The sequence below is a fragment of the Pteropus alecto genome, unplaced genomic scaffold (assembly GCF_000325575.1).
Source record: "Pteropus alecto unplaced genomic scaffold, ASM32557v1 scaffold5, whole genome shotgun sequence".
NCBI lineage: Eukaryota > Metazoa > Chordata > Mammalia > Chiroptera > Pteropodidae > Pteropus > Pteropus alecto.
The window spans coordinates 5,929,837-5,943,863 of record NW_006441953.1 but is presented as its reverse complement, the minus strand read 5'-3'; the positions used below and the strand labels follow the sequence as shown (position 1 = coordinate 5,943,863).

The window sequence follows — 14,027 nt, the reverse complement described above, 5'->3', positions numbered from 1 at the left end:
CACGTCCCTTTCCTTCTTTGATCCCTTCACAATGCCTTCTCATTGCATTGGGAATGAGACTCATACTTCTTAGAGTCGGCAAGCTCTACCCACCCTGGTCCTGCCTGCTTTGTGACCTTCTCTCTCACTACTCTCTCTTGCCAGGACACTGCAGCCAAACTTGTGTAATGAAGCACAATCCCTCCCCATGCAGATGCATACTGTTCCCTCTGCTGGCTCCTTCTTATCCTTCACATCTCAGTGCAAATCTGACCTCTTCCAACCAACCTTTCCTGACGACGTTAGAGCAGATTTTCCCAGTCACTCTCAAGCGTTACCACATTTCTTTTAAAGAAGTCCAAATCCGCACTTATCTTTATTGGTTTTACTCGCTTATCATCTGCTCAACTTCCCTTTTCAATACCTTTTCCTCTCTCAACACACAAACTCAATCTCTTAAATTAAGGTAGACACTTAATTTACTGTTCACTGAACCCCTAGAATCAAGAATAACATCTAGTACGTAGCAAGTGCTTGAAAAATTGTGTTGAATGCATTAACCGGTTTCCAAAGGAATCAAAGAAGGCTTGGGCATTTTCAGCCATCTGTGTAATGCAGGTATTTGATAAAATCAACACGTTTATGAAATCCAAAGCAACTTATCTCAAGAACTTGATGAGAACAGTGGCTTGCCCAGTGGCTGAGGGAACTTTTTTGCTATGAAATCCGCTGTTATGAAATCCTTCTTCTCCATTTAATTATTCTCCCCACGCAATAGAACTGCACCATCCCCTTCCTTCCTCCCCTCCCTTCTCTCCCTCTCTCATACTGTGCCTGTTTTCTTACATTCTAATCCTATCTGTTCCTGGTAGACTGATATTTGATATCAACTAATGATTTCTCTGATCTAGTGGCTTGCTTCCAAATTTGTCACAATAAGCCAGTGAACAAGAGTGCATTAGTAAACAACATAATGTACATAAATAGGCAAGGATAGGGAAAAGGTGGTGATGGATAAACAGGTAGACAGTGAGGTGACAGAGATGAGTTACATGTGGTGAGGCACTGGGCCTGAAACTAGCCCAGATGTTGCACACATCCTGTTTCATAGCTCACAAAGGCATATGAGCAGCCATCTTTTCTATATGTATAAATCTAATAGTCTAAATATTTCATTTATAGGCCCAGGCACAACTCCTGGCATCAAAATTCACAAATTTCCATGACGGATAACCTTAGAGATGTTTCACTGTACCATTCAGCCTATTCCCTCGTTCTAGCAAAAAGTACCAGAACCAGTTTTCTCTGTTGCTCACTAAGGCGACTCCATCATATAATCCCATTTTTAAATATAGACCAAAGTCATTGGACTATTAAGGGATTATCCTCAGATTCATGCAGGGTACTGCTTCGTAAGTATAAGGCTGGTCAGAGCTGCATGATGTGGTAGCTGTAGCCCCATGTGGCTACTGAGCACTGGAAATGCGGCCAGTCCACTTTGAGATGTGCTGTAAGTGCAGAATACACACCAAATTTTGAAGACTTGGGAAAAAATATAAACATTTCAGAAATTTTTATATTGATTCTAATTGATACTATCAGATATAACGTTATGATATATTGAGTTAAATAAAATGTTCTTAAAATTAATTTCACCTGTTTCTTTTTACTTTTTGTAATGTGGCTGTTGGAAAATTCAAATCATATATATGGCTGTCATGTGTGGTTCCCCTTATATTTTCATCAGACAACACTGGATTCTTAGAGTACGGTTTCTCCCTGGGGACAGGTCAGCACCTTGTCCGTGGTCTTTGCAAGCTCAGAAAGTATTTCATCAGTTCACCCAGGAGAGAGAAGCTCTGGTACTCTAACGAAAGATGTAACAGAAAACATAGCTCTATTAATTTATCAATGATGGGTGGGAGATGAAGACTAGTGAAGGAAGTTACTTGGAGACATATATAGCCATACATCCTCATTCTGCTATGGAGATATTGGTAGGGAAAATCAAGCTATTAACCAAGAATCACTTGATGAGGATAAAATGCAAGCAAATGAGTCAGAGTCCTGTGGTACACTACGCCCACAGAGCCGTGTCTTGAGAACTCCCTAGACAAGAGAAGTGAGGGGCTAGAAAAATCTCCTGCGAAAGCTTTTTTGAATATAGACAAAACTTTCCTTCGCTCACATCATTTGAGTCTTTTCTAAACCTTCACATTTATAAGAGGAAATTAACTACACACACACACACACACAAAACCACACACACACACAAAACCACACACACACACGTACACACATTTTCCCCTAAACTAAGTGACTCCAGAGCTAAAAAGAACATACTTAAAAGAATTACAAATATGAAAATATCTTATCTCATGGTTTTAACAGTTTCTAATATTTTATACTTCTACACAAGTCTCTTCCCCCTTAGAAACTGCTATATATATTTAATAACTAATTCTCCACCATATTTCCCTAAAATTATTTTTTTTTTTAAATCCTACATTATCCCTTATTTCATGCCTCAAGACAGAAAGACTCCCAAGATTTTATTTCTTACACTGGTGCTCTTTCTACATTGCATAATGGGAGGCCCTTAACTGAAGAAAGTTGTCTCCAAATCACAATGTAAGATTGTTACTGGAGGATTTCATACAAAACAAAACAAAACAAAACAAAAAAAAACTAACTCCATTCATGACAATGATTCTTATTATTTTTAATTTCAGTAACCGACATTTCCATCTCAAGATATCGTCTACTCTGGGTCCTATAGCCCTCTAGGTACTTACTACAGATGATCCGACAAATGATTCCCACCACTTACTTGTTTAACCATTACAATTTGGGAAGCCCTTGTATATAGATTATTATGAATTTCAGAAAATTCATAATAATGTTGCTGGGAAAGCAGAGCAAACAAGATTAAAAGAATTTAAAGAGAACCTGAAGTCAACACTCAAGGGACAACCTCCACCACCACAACCAGCATCGCATTTGGGCCATAATCTCAGCCCAAACAAACGCCAGGTTGTTCTGACCGCTACGACACTACGTGGAATGCAGAACCACATTTCGTAGGCGACTCTAGTGAAAAAAATGTCTGAGGTGGCTCAACTTGCTCCATAATCACATAAGCAATGTCTTTTTTTTTTTTTTTTTTTGGCTGAAAACTTGGTACATTCATTTTAAATATTTGCTAGTTATAGAAATGTATACAATTATCAAAAGTTAACTATCCCTTCCCCAAAGTGGTTAATTTTACATGTAAAATAAAATAGCCCTCAAAACGTAAAACACTTGCTATACCTGATGTGTCCATAAAAATATATCATGAGAGTAGGTAGCCCTGTCCCAGGGCTGACATAAGAAACAATCAAAACATAGATTGTTCTAGTCACTCTCTGTATTATGTTCTAGGAAACTCTCTGTTTCCTGTTGCTGTTGTAACAAGTTATTACAAATGTAGTGACTTGGAACAACATAAAGTTATTTTCTTACAGTCTGGAGGCCAGATGTACAAAATAGGTCTCACTGGGCCAAAACCAAAGTGTCAGCAGGGTTGCATTACTTTATGGTAGCCCTAAGGGAGAACCTTGCCTTTTCTAGCTTCTAGAGACTGTGCATTCCTTGGCTCATAGCCCCCTTCCATCTTCAAAGCCAGCAATGGCTGTTTGAATTTTCTTTAACAATGCCAACTGTCTGGTTCTGACTCTTCTGCTTCCCTTTCCACTTACAAGGACCCTTATGATTACACTGGGTTCACCCAGATAACCTAGGATAATGTTCATATCTTAACATCAACTGATTAGCAATCTAATTCCATCTGCAACCATAATTTCTCCCTATCATGTAAAATAATACATTCACAGATTCTGGGGATTAAGATGTGAACATCTTTGGGGGACCATTATTTTGCCTACCACCATCTTCAATAGTAATTAGAAAACAGCCAGATAAACCTTACATGTACAAGCTACTCCAATAAGGATATTTAACTATTTTAATTTACAATAGGTGAAAGCCCTAAAACTTAAAAAAATAAACTGGTCAAACAGCAGGCATAAGATTGCAGCTCTTCTTGCTGAGCTGAAACCACATTGCTCCTTTCCCAGGTCACCAGGCACGACAGAGCACTCAGAAGGCTCAGAGAGAAATGTTTGACAACAGTCTATTGAAAATTAAGCATCAATATCTTTCAAAAATGATAATGAAACCTATGACCTAGTTGTAACCCTCCACATAGTACATCATAAATTGATAAGGATGTTTGGACAGATGTGATTTTTCCTTTGTTAAGATGCAGGTGTAAGGACACAAATGAAGCCCAAGCTGTGAGACACGTGCTAGAGTCCACCAGAGTGCAGTGGACAGACCCTGCAGCCAAACTGTCCGCTTTAGAACCTAATTCCGCTGTGTGACCTTAAGCAAATGACTTAACCTCTCTTGTGTTTCAAATAGGGACTCTAATACGGTACTGCCTCACAGCGATTTAGCAGTAGTAAATGACTAACAGATGTAAGTGCTGAAAACAAATCCTGGCACATAGTGAGCACTGTATTTGTTAAAATCTTAAATGTTCCTGCTTGCCGCTTATAACTTGCCAACCAAGCTATATTCCAAGGGAATATACTTCTTAGAGCTAGCCCATCATAGAGGATATGATATTATACACACACACATACACAAAAACAATGCCCTTTGTTGCCATTAAAGTTTGGTAGCAACTACTGGGGTAGTAATAACTGGATGGTTAAGCAACTTACTGAACAAATGCAAATCTCAGAAAACAGTAGCAGCTGTGTTAAATAAACTGTCTTAGGGCCTCCTAAAGAAAGACACATAGCATCAGGGAGGACAGTAGGGTTTGTGATTCTTAATAGCCCCGGCATTTTCTGGGACAGTGGTATTCATGGTACAATAATCCTCAGAAGGCTGAGCTCTGCAAGGGACAGTAGCAGTTACACGACACTAATGCCACCAGTATCTGCTGCGAGGGCCGGCATATTGTTGATTGCACTCTGAAAGCTTTTCAGCATTCACAGTTGATGTTATAAACTTCTTATGAAAGTTCTTGAATTCAACAGCAGTGTACAATCGACTCTATTTTTATTTTAACCCCAAAGGAAAGGGGGAGGAAAAAGGGAGGGATAGGACTCAGACCCTACCAGCACAGGCAAGGTGTGACGAATGGATATTCTATTACAAAAGAAACAACCCACCTTAACGAAAAATACAATTTGATTTTTGAGGTAGTAGAATTGAACCCTTTATTTTTAAAAGTTAGAGGGGCAGCTTATATAGAACAACGGCTTTATTTACTTTTGAACCAGGCATTACTCTCAGTGTTTTACACACATAGAGTCAGCTAATTCATATGGTCATCCTATGAAGTAAATGCTATTTCCATTTTACAGCCAGGAAATGGAGGTTCATCTGAGGAAGTTGCTCAAGGTCACCTAGTGGCGAACGGCAGGAGTTTTGGCACTCAAGTGCACAATGGCTTAGGCCAGTGGGTGTTCATCTTTCTGGCATTACTTCCTAACCCTAACGCTAAGTTTTAAGTGACATTTCAGCACAAACCAGAGAAACATTCCAGGACACACAATCCCATGTCAAAATACATCGCAACAAACCTGCTGTATCTCCAAAACGAGCAGAGAGATGATGGGGAGCCAGCAAGGATCTTGGGCAACTCACAGGCATTAGAATCAGGTGGCTCTGGCTTCGAATCCCTGCTCCACCTGCTCCCAGCTCTGCAGCCCTGAGTGCATTAACCTTTCTAGACTGTTTCTACCTCCAGAGTGGAGATAACACAATTTCTATTTTGCAGGACTGTCTGAAGATGAAGAGAGCATTTCATTTGATCTTCACTAGCACCTCTCTCAGAGCATCTACCATTATTTAACCATCACATTTTACCACACTGTCCCATCTCTGTGTATGGTGAAACGTGGAGAACCAACCTGAGCATCTGGCCTCTCTCTGCCTGGCCCCTCTGTTTCAAAGGCTTAGCTTCAGTTCCAACTACTGCTGCCAGTCTTTTCCTGAAAGGTCTCCATTTCTCTTTGGAGATCAGTGCTACCTAAAAGTATCCTTCCATGGCACCCCAATGAGTTAAGCAGTCCATGACCCCAAATCACTATATAATTAAAGTAATTCCCAGGGAAGGGAAAATATCCTTAACTCATCTAGGTGGGCTGTGTGTTAAGAGTCGGTTTCCTAGGATGACTGGCAGAGACACCCCGACACACATTTTTCACACCTGCCACGCCCTCCAGGATCATTCAACAAGACCCCAGTTCCAACAGAAGAAGTCAGTTCCCAGCAGGCCTTGAGAGGACACAAACCCCTTGAGGAACACAGAATCCGCCTTCGGCATTGTCCCATTTTTCTTCCTGCAGTTCTTTTCCCAGCTTCAGGGCTGCCCCTTCCGATTTGTGGGAAAGATTTTTTAAAAGTTTAATTCTTATCATGTACTTTGCATTTCTAATCATCTCAATGAAAAGAGGTAATTAAATTTCAAGGATAGATGCTTAGTCCCCAGTTTTCCATAACTACGATGCCTCCAGTTCCATAGTTTCAGTTGGATAGTAATTTGCCTTTATTCAGATAGTCATGGAGCCCTCCCTTGGTGTAGGTAAGTATGGTGAGTACACTTAGCCTTGAGGATGCCTAAGGTGGGTATTTCATCTCCAACTCAATTTTCTCTGAGGCTGGCCTTCGCAGCTGGGCGTCTCTCCTTCCACAGTCGAAATACATCACTCACTACACATGAGCCTCAACTCAGCACAGGCACTACCAGGCAGAGAAGTGGGCCCTTCTAGAGTGGTTCACTTGACCTGACTTTTAGTAGCTGGTTGTCTTTCCTGCTTCTTGGGCCTTCAATTTGTTATCTTTCATCTCCTTTCATTCCCCTAATTTTAGTACAGGGTTTTACTTATTCTTTTTTAATAGTACAAAGGGGTATATTGAAAGAAAAGATGTACAAACACTCAATCCAGTTAACATTTCTTCAAAAAATAAAAATCTAAGAATGCGCACAAGCTTCGTTTGAAAGTTTTAAGTGACATTTCAAACTAAGACACAAAATTGTAAGGTTAAATTTTGAATTGTAAGCAAATAATCAAATTGGGGTTTGGCAGTAGAGAAAAACCAATCAGCAAATAACTGATTATCCTATTTACACTTAAATTCTATTAACTGTTTCTTTAAATTCTGCTTTGAAGTACAAGTCATTATTAGAAATTAATAAATTGAACTGATCTGGGTTTCTCCATGAAGAGGCTGAATTGGACACCACTCATACTCCAACATCCTTTATCAAAACCGTCAGAATAAAGTAACTAGCATTAGAAATGAAAAAATAATCCCAGACAGAAATTAAAATTTTGACTCAGGGTAGCAATGAGGGTCTGATATTACGGTAAAACTTGAGAATGTTTAAATGAAGATGTGCTTTTTACCTATAATGAAAATTAGCTAATGAAAATGTCTTTCACTTTCATTAAATTAACCCAAAATGTCTTACCAATGATATACTTCTCAAGAGATCAAAGAAAAAATGTGTAAGATTTTTTTAAAAGGTGACCTATTTAAAAGTGATGGAGCTTATTTTAAACCTAGTGATAAATATGCTAAGTGTAGTATCTGCAAAATTTAACGTGTCTACCCTACTGGGTTCTAAGGAAGCAAATTGCAGAAGCAGAATTTCTTTTAGAGAGCTGCTTGGCAAAATCAGCACTGCTCCCTTCTGCTATCCTTCCCCACAAAAGTTAGCTTTAGGGCTAATAAGAATAATACAAACACAAATAGTTCTTTAAGAAAGCCCCTGTGTGTTCCTTTTTCATCAGATAAATCCCTTGTGTAATGAGCTACTGACCTATTGTGAACTTCCACAGAGAATGTTGATCCATTGCTAAAATCTTATGAAAAACACAAAAGGAACACAGAAATAAAAACTCTTAAATTTTAAAGGGAAAGGAAAAAGTTTTCTAATTCTGAATATGGTAGAGAAAAAAAGAGTTCATTCTCTAAATTAAACACTGGAATTCACTTTTTAAAATGCAAAATGAATAATCATGGATGTGCACAGGGATATAGCTAGAAGGATATTTAATGCAAAGTTGCTTAAAATAGTGAAAACTGGAAACTAACTGCCCAACAATAGGGAATTGGTTAAGTCGAGATGCACACATATAACAGAAGACTATAAATGATGTATGAGTATTTTAGTGATATAAAGATATACATATTTGAGTGAAAAAAAAAAGTAAATTAAAACAGTATGTAGAGAATGGGCCCAGTTTCGTAGAGAATCACTTTCTGCCTGTGCAACTTCAGGAAAGTTACTTAAGTTCTCTAAGTCAGTTTTCTCCTCAACAGAAAGGAAATAATCATAGCACATACCTCATAGGGCTAGAGTGAGGATTACAGGAAATTTTGTGAATAAAGCAGCTGGCACAGTGCCTGGCCAATAGTAAGCTCACTACATGTTAGGTCTTTGAGTTATATGTTCATGGGGTGAAAAAGAATTTGAGGATATAGCATTAAGTGATTTTCCAGGAGCTGGCTAATTTGACTTGCATATTTTAACTTCTACAAATATCATACTACCCATGATAGGGTAAGTATTAATAAATTAGAATATTCGCACATAGTAATTATTCTCTTAAAAATCTACCATAGTGCTTTGCTCACAATAAAAAAATCTTGGTTGAGCTGAATTTACTCTTCTGGTTTCATTTAATCAAGTTTGCTCTGGAATGTTTAAAATTATTTAACTTAATGGCTAAATCTGTTTATAATATTTTTATCGGGCAAAGCTTTACATTGCTCAACCTCATAAGAATTTAAGAGCCCCAATTCAAGACCATTAGAATGCCACTATATCTTCCATTATCAGTGGGAGGAATCACTTGTTTCTTTCCAGCTCCCCACCCTTCTCCTTTTTGACTCTTTTCCTTTCCATAATCACAACCTAGGAGCTCTCTACAGGACTGTAAGCTTCAAGGGCAGTAACAGTGTCTCCTTGATCTTGGCATCCATAGTACCTAGCATAGTACCTAAAGTAGTAGCTGCTCACTACATGTTCACCAACTGAATAAATGTCTGATAGTAGTTCAGGATAGAGGCTTCAATTCCCCCGTAAAAGAATTGGATAAAGGTAGATAGCCTAACTCTTTAGTCTAAAACTGTCTGGAATTCTCACTAATTGTTCCTTAAAAAAAAGGAAAAACAAACATCTCACTTCAAAGTCTCGCTTATTTAAAAAGTTCTCACTTATATTCCATTGTCTATTTTAACTGAAGTAAGAGTGTTTCTATTTTTTTTTCCTCTATATTTTGTTTAAAGTCCCACAAGAATCCTAGAGAGTTTAAGTAACTCACTGGAAGTAATACAACTAGTAAGTCACCGCACAAGATAGCCTCAGGACTTCCAGAGGCCAGTGTCCAGAATCTCTCTACAATGGCGCTCTGAAAAAAAAATCTCCCATGACCTTTGGCTCTAAAAGTTGTAGATATGGTAATAACAAACATTTTCAATAACACCTGAGCAAATGCTATGCTTCTTCCAAATATTTCCTAGGGCTTTTATGAGATTACAGAAGAGAAACTGAGGACAGGAGACAACACAAAATGTCCAAGTGTTTCCTTCCAGGTTCATAAGTCAACCAGCTTTACTTAAAAATGAAACTAAAAAAACCAAATTAAATATTAACTCTCTCACACACACACACACACACACACACACACACATACAACTTCGACCAGAAGGCTATGGTGAAGACAGACTATCGTCAATGAGCTATAAAAAATTTTGCACAGCTTGTTTTTTAAAAAGAAAAAAAATGTTAAGGGTCAAGAGAGTTTTCCACACATCCAGTCTTCCTCCAAATTCCAGATTTTCAATTTCAGCCACTGCTCTTACTCTGTTTAAACACAGAATGTCAGTTCCCTTGACGTGAGGTGGTAGCCACCATTGAAATGTTTAACTTCCTGAAGACATCACTTCACATTCCAAGGAACTTGCCAAAGGACTTCACGTGAAAAATCTCAGCCAATCAGCTGTATAAGTAAGAATATTTGTACAAATCAATTGGTTATTACCTAAGCCAGCTGAAACGCACTATTATTTATATATAAATAGTTACACTTTGTGGGGGTCTACTTTGTGCCAGACATTATGATAGGTCTTTTGTGCTTTAATCCTCATTATTATCCTCTGAAGTCGTTATAGTCCAATTTTACTGAATCAGCGTGTTTAATATGACTGAGAACACACCCTTAATAGATGCGACTAGGAGTGAAACCAAGGATTTGAAAAGTTAAGTTTAAAATCAAAATCCACAGTCAACCTAGAGACACTAAACAGATCTCTTCGAAAATTTAAAATACATGTCAAAATGATTTAATATTTAATTTTAAGGTCATATCAGAGCAGGTAAGATTAAACAGAACGGCCAAGATTTATAAATAAAAGATTACTGGACATGAAATTAGAGTTGTTCGAAGACGTAGCCGCGGGTTACTAACAATTACCCGTATCTCAGAAAGATAAACAGGTCTCCTCCCACCTATGTGCGCTGAGTCTTTGCTTCGGAGTAGCTTCTGGACCGCCAAACGCTGAAAGGTTTCAGTGCAGGCTGCCCAGAGCTGGGATATCACTGTTCACACATCATCAGTAAGTGCCTCTCAAAAAGAAAAAGACAGTCCCTCCTCCACTACCTGAACTTCAGCCCTGACCTCCGGAGTGGCTCTGGACAATCTATGGTTTAAAGTGTCCTTTCGACGCCAGGACCGAGTTACCCGAAATGGTTGCAAATGAATGAGCTGAATGCTCGGAGCAAGGAGACTTAAGCCACACATCCATCCTCTATCAGGCAAAAGCAAGGAAAGATGCCGTGGGGCGGGGCGCGTGGGGGCCGATTCAGAGCCACGTCCCGGTTGGCAATCCACCTTCCCCCTCCCCGCGCTTCACAGGACGCGTGTCTTCCCAGCCCATCCTCCTCCCAGCCCCTCCGGGCGCTCCTTACCCGCTGCCAGCTGGGGCTCCAGACGCTCCCAGCCGAAGGCACTAGCTCCTGGCGGAGGATTTGCCAGCGGACGAAGCCCGCTGCCGCAGCCACCCCCACCCCCGGCCGAAGCCGCTAGAAAGTTTACTCGAGATCTGGCCCCCTTGCGCCACGGCCCCGCGTGGGAAGCAGGTCCTCCAGCCCCTCCCGCGGCCGCCGCCCCCGAGGCCGCTCTGGGCGGCGCTGCAGCCCCGTTGGGGATCCGGCGGCCGGGGACGGCCCCTTGCGCGCCGAGGGCGGGGTCTCCCCGCCCCGCTCGGCCCGCGGCGCAGCGCTGGGTGTTTACAACAGCCCCGCGGCCCGCTCTCCCCGCCCTGCGCGCTCCTGACATCATTCATTCTCTCACACCCTCACCCGCCCACTCCATTTCCAAACAGTGACTCACTGCCAGCCCGGTGGCAGCAGCGCCCGCTCCCGCTGCTGTGGTTCTCCAGGCGCAGAGCGGAGCCCGAAAAACCGGTGCGACTTCTTAAGAAAACCCCGGCGGACCCACCCCTTTCCCAGCTATTAAAGGTGCAGGGAAGGAGGGGCTTGGCTGGAGGGCGGATTGGCTCTAGACGGAAAGGCTAAGCGCCGGGGGCAGACCTCCCAGAGCAGTGACAGAGATCAATCTGAGAAAGTTGTTTGGGTGTCACTCTCAGCAACTTTCAAGGGTGGGGCTGGGAGGGGATCCCCCACCCCCGCACCTTGCCTTATTCAGGAGCTGCTTCCTGACGTCGGTGTGAGTGGGCTTGGAGGCACCAGCGGTTGCTCGAAGGGTTTTGCCGGGGCCTCAGTCAGAGAGGTGGGTGTCTAAACCGCAGAGTTGCCTAGCAGGATTACTCATCGGTCCGCACCGTGGCAGCTCTAGGTGTGAGCTGGAAGGGTGCTCCCAGTTAATGAGGCTAATACTTTCCCTTCGGTGACTAACCACCGTGTCATTTGTTCTATTAATTTGCTTCTCTTTGAGGATAAACCGTAACTAAAATAAACAGTGAAAGAGTTGTTCTTTGCTCAACTGAACACTGCGCTTTTCTGCAGTTTGGGGGGCACAAGGCGTTCGTGTGTGGTTTCTTCGATGAGCTCAGCAGTTACGTTTTTAGAAGCGGTATTGCCTTCTTAAAAATGGTCAAGGTTTTACATTTCTTTGAGTTGCTATTCATACACCTGCTGGGCAGCTTTCAAAGTAAGGATGACAGCCTCAAATTCTAACTGGAATGAACCAGAGGGAATTTGGCCAAATCTTTATTGAATTTAATTGACAGAAATGTTTTCTGTTAATTTCTACTTGAGGACAGGTTTGAGATGTGCACTGGCTTATGGGCGATTCCATGTAATCAACAAAAATAATCCAAAGGCATCTCTGGGTGCCTAGTGCAGAAATAATGTGGGTACATAATTATTTGTCTATGGATATTAAAAACAATGGTAACAAGAAAACAAAACAAAACATAGCAGGGCAGTCCCAAAACAGACAGCTCTTTGATGTAACTAGAGAAGTCTCTCCCAAATGAAAATGTTTCTGAAATTAACCAAAGGTTCCACATCATTGTTGTGGAAAATGCACTCAGAACACCAACAATTGAAATTTATTTTCCTTGGGTCTATTTTTTCCTTTCAATAGGGGTTCGTTTTTCATTTTACAAAGCCCAGGCATCTTGCCCAGAAGGCAATAGCAAATGGATTGGTTTGCTAGGATGCAGTCAAAGTAAATGGAAATTCAAACCAACAGTTTTCACAGGCACAGACATAATCAGAAGCTTGGATGTCCTGTCCATGGGTAACACAGAGGGACCAGATTCAAATGTGCAGCCACAGAAAAGTTGGGGGTGAATATCCCCATGCTCCCTACTTTATGACTCAATTATTTGGACATTATGGAGGTATGTGTACATAAGATTTTCTCCAGATCTTAGAAAATGTTGCGGGCTTTTGGGCCAGAGTACATGGATGAAGTATAAAAGATCAAAACAAAGCCTGCCATCCTGTCTGCATTGTTGCATGATATAAATCCTGCAGCTTTACCATAGGATGGTCTCTGTTTGTTTGGGAGGCTTAGTGAGTAGTTTTGAATTTGTGGTTACTACCAGACCCCAGTTTAAATGTAGTGAAATAAATGATTAGGTCATTTTATTATATCGTTTAAATATCCCCCAGTAAATGTAATAGTATAATTGTGATTGAGTTGCATGAAGTTTTTCCGTTCTACTCATTGTTAACGTACAAGAAAGCAAATTATTCATCTTAATTTCTCTTTTGAAAAATAGTGTCTTGTCCATCTCATAGAGGTGATTGCTTTTTAACTATACCTTTTTGTTCTCACAATGTACCAAGTTTACTAAGTCCCTGATTAGTCACCTTCCAAAAATAACAATGTTAAATTCTCTAAGGGAGAGTAAGGGCTGACAGGTATGCTCCTGTCAATTTTATTTGTTGAAACCAATGCATACTGTAAATCAGTTTTACAGATATTTCTTTGGTCTGATAAAACATACTGATTAAGTTAGGAAAACATACGTATCTGTAGTATTTATCTTATAATAACTCCTACTCTGGATGTACCTAAGTCATTCACTCAGTCAACAGATGTTTATTGAGTTCCCACTTTGTGCCCACAATGTTTATCTAAGAATCACCATGTACATCTTCTAAATATATGTCTCAGCAATGGGAAATTTTACTGTTTAAAATTTTTTGCTTAAGGATGTTTATTGCAACATTATTTAAAATTTTTCCAGAATCCAGCATGGTGCACGGCATGTAATTATTGAGTGAGTGAAATAAACAAATGAACAAACTTTAGAGAACAAACCAATAGTGGAGTAACTCCATGTTATGTGATTCTTTGTAGATAATAAAAAAAATAATTCCATAGGCTCTGACTTAGAAAACTCTCCTTGTCAAGTGAAAAATAAAGCAGAGAGAAAATACACACACACACACACACACACACACACGCACCCCATTTTTGTGAAACAAACAGCTCCCTTCT

At 40.4% G+C, this 14,027-nt stretch overlaps 1 protein-coding gene across 4 annotated transcripts in view; it reads right to left on the bottom strand.

The window, feature by feature from the left end:
- Window positions 1–11,284, bottom strand: part of SGMS2 (sphingomyelin synthase 2) — a 71,083-nt gene extending 59,799 nt beyond the window's left edge. For 2 of the 4 annotated variants that reach the window (XM_025051853.1, XM_025051854.1), the window contains exons 1-2: window positions 11,018–11,284; window positions 9,913–10,049 (exon numbers count right to left, since the gene is read on the bottom strand). The gene's annotated coding sequence lies outside the window, so the exon portion shown is untranslated. The remainder of the gene's footprint in view (window positions 1–9,912; window positions 10,050–11,017) is intronic. The other 2 variants (XM_015594938.2, XM_006918897.3) reach the window with 1 other exon arrangement.
- Window positions 11,285–14,027: the final 2,743 nt, after the last annotated feature.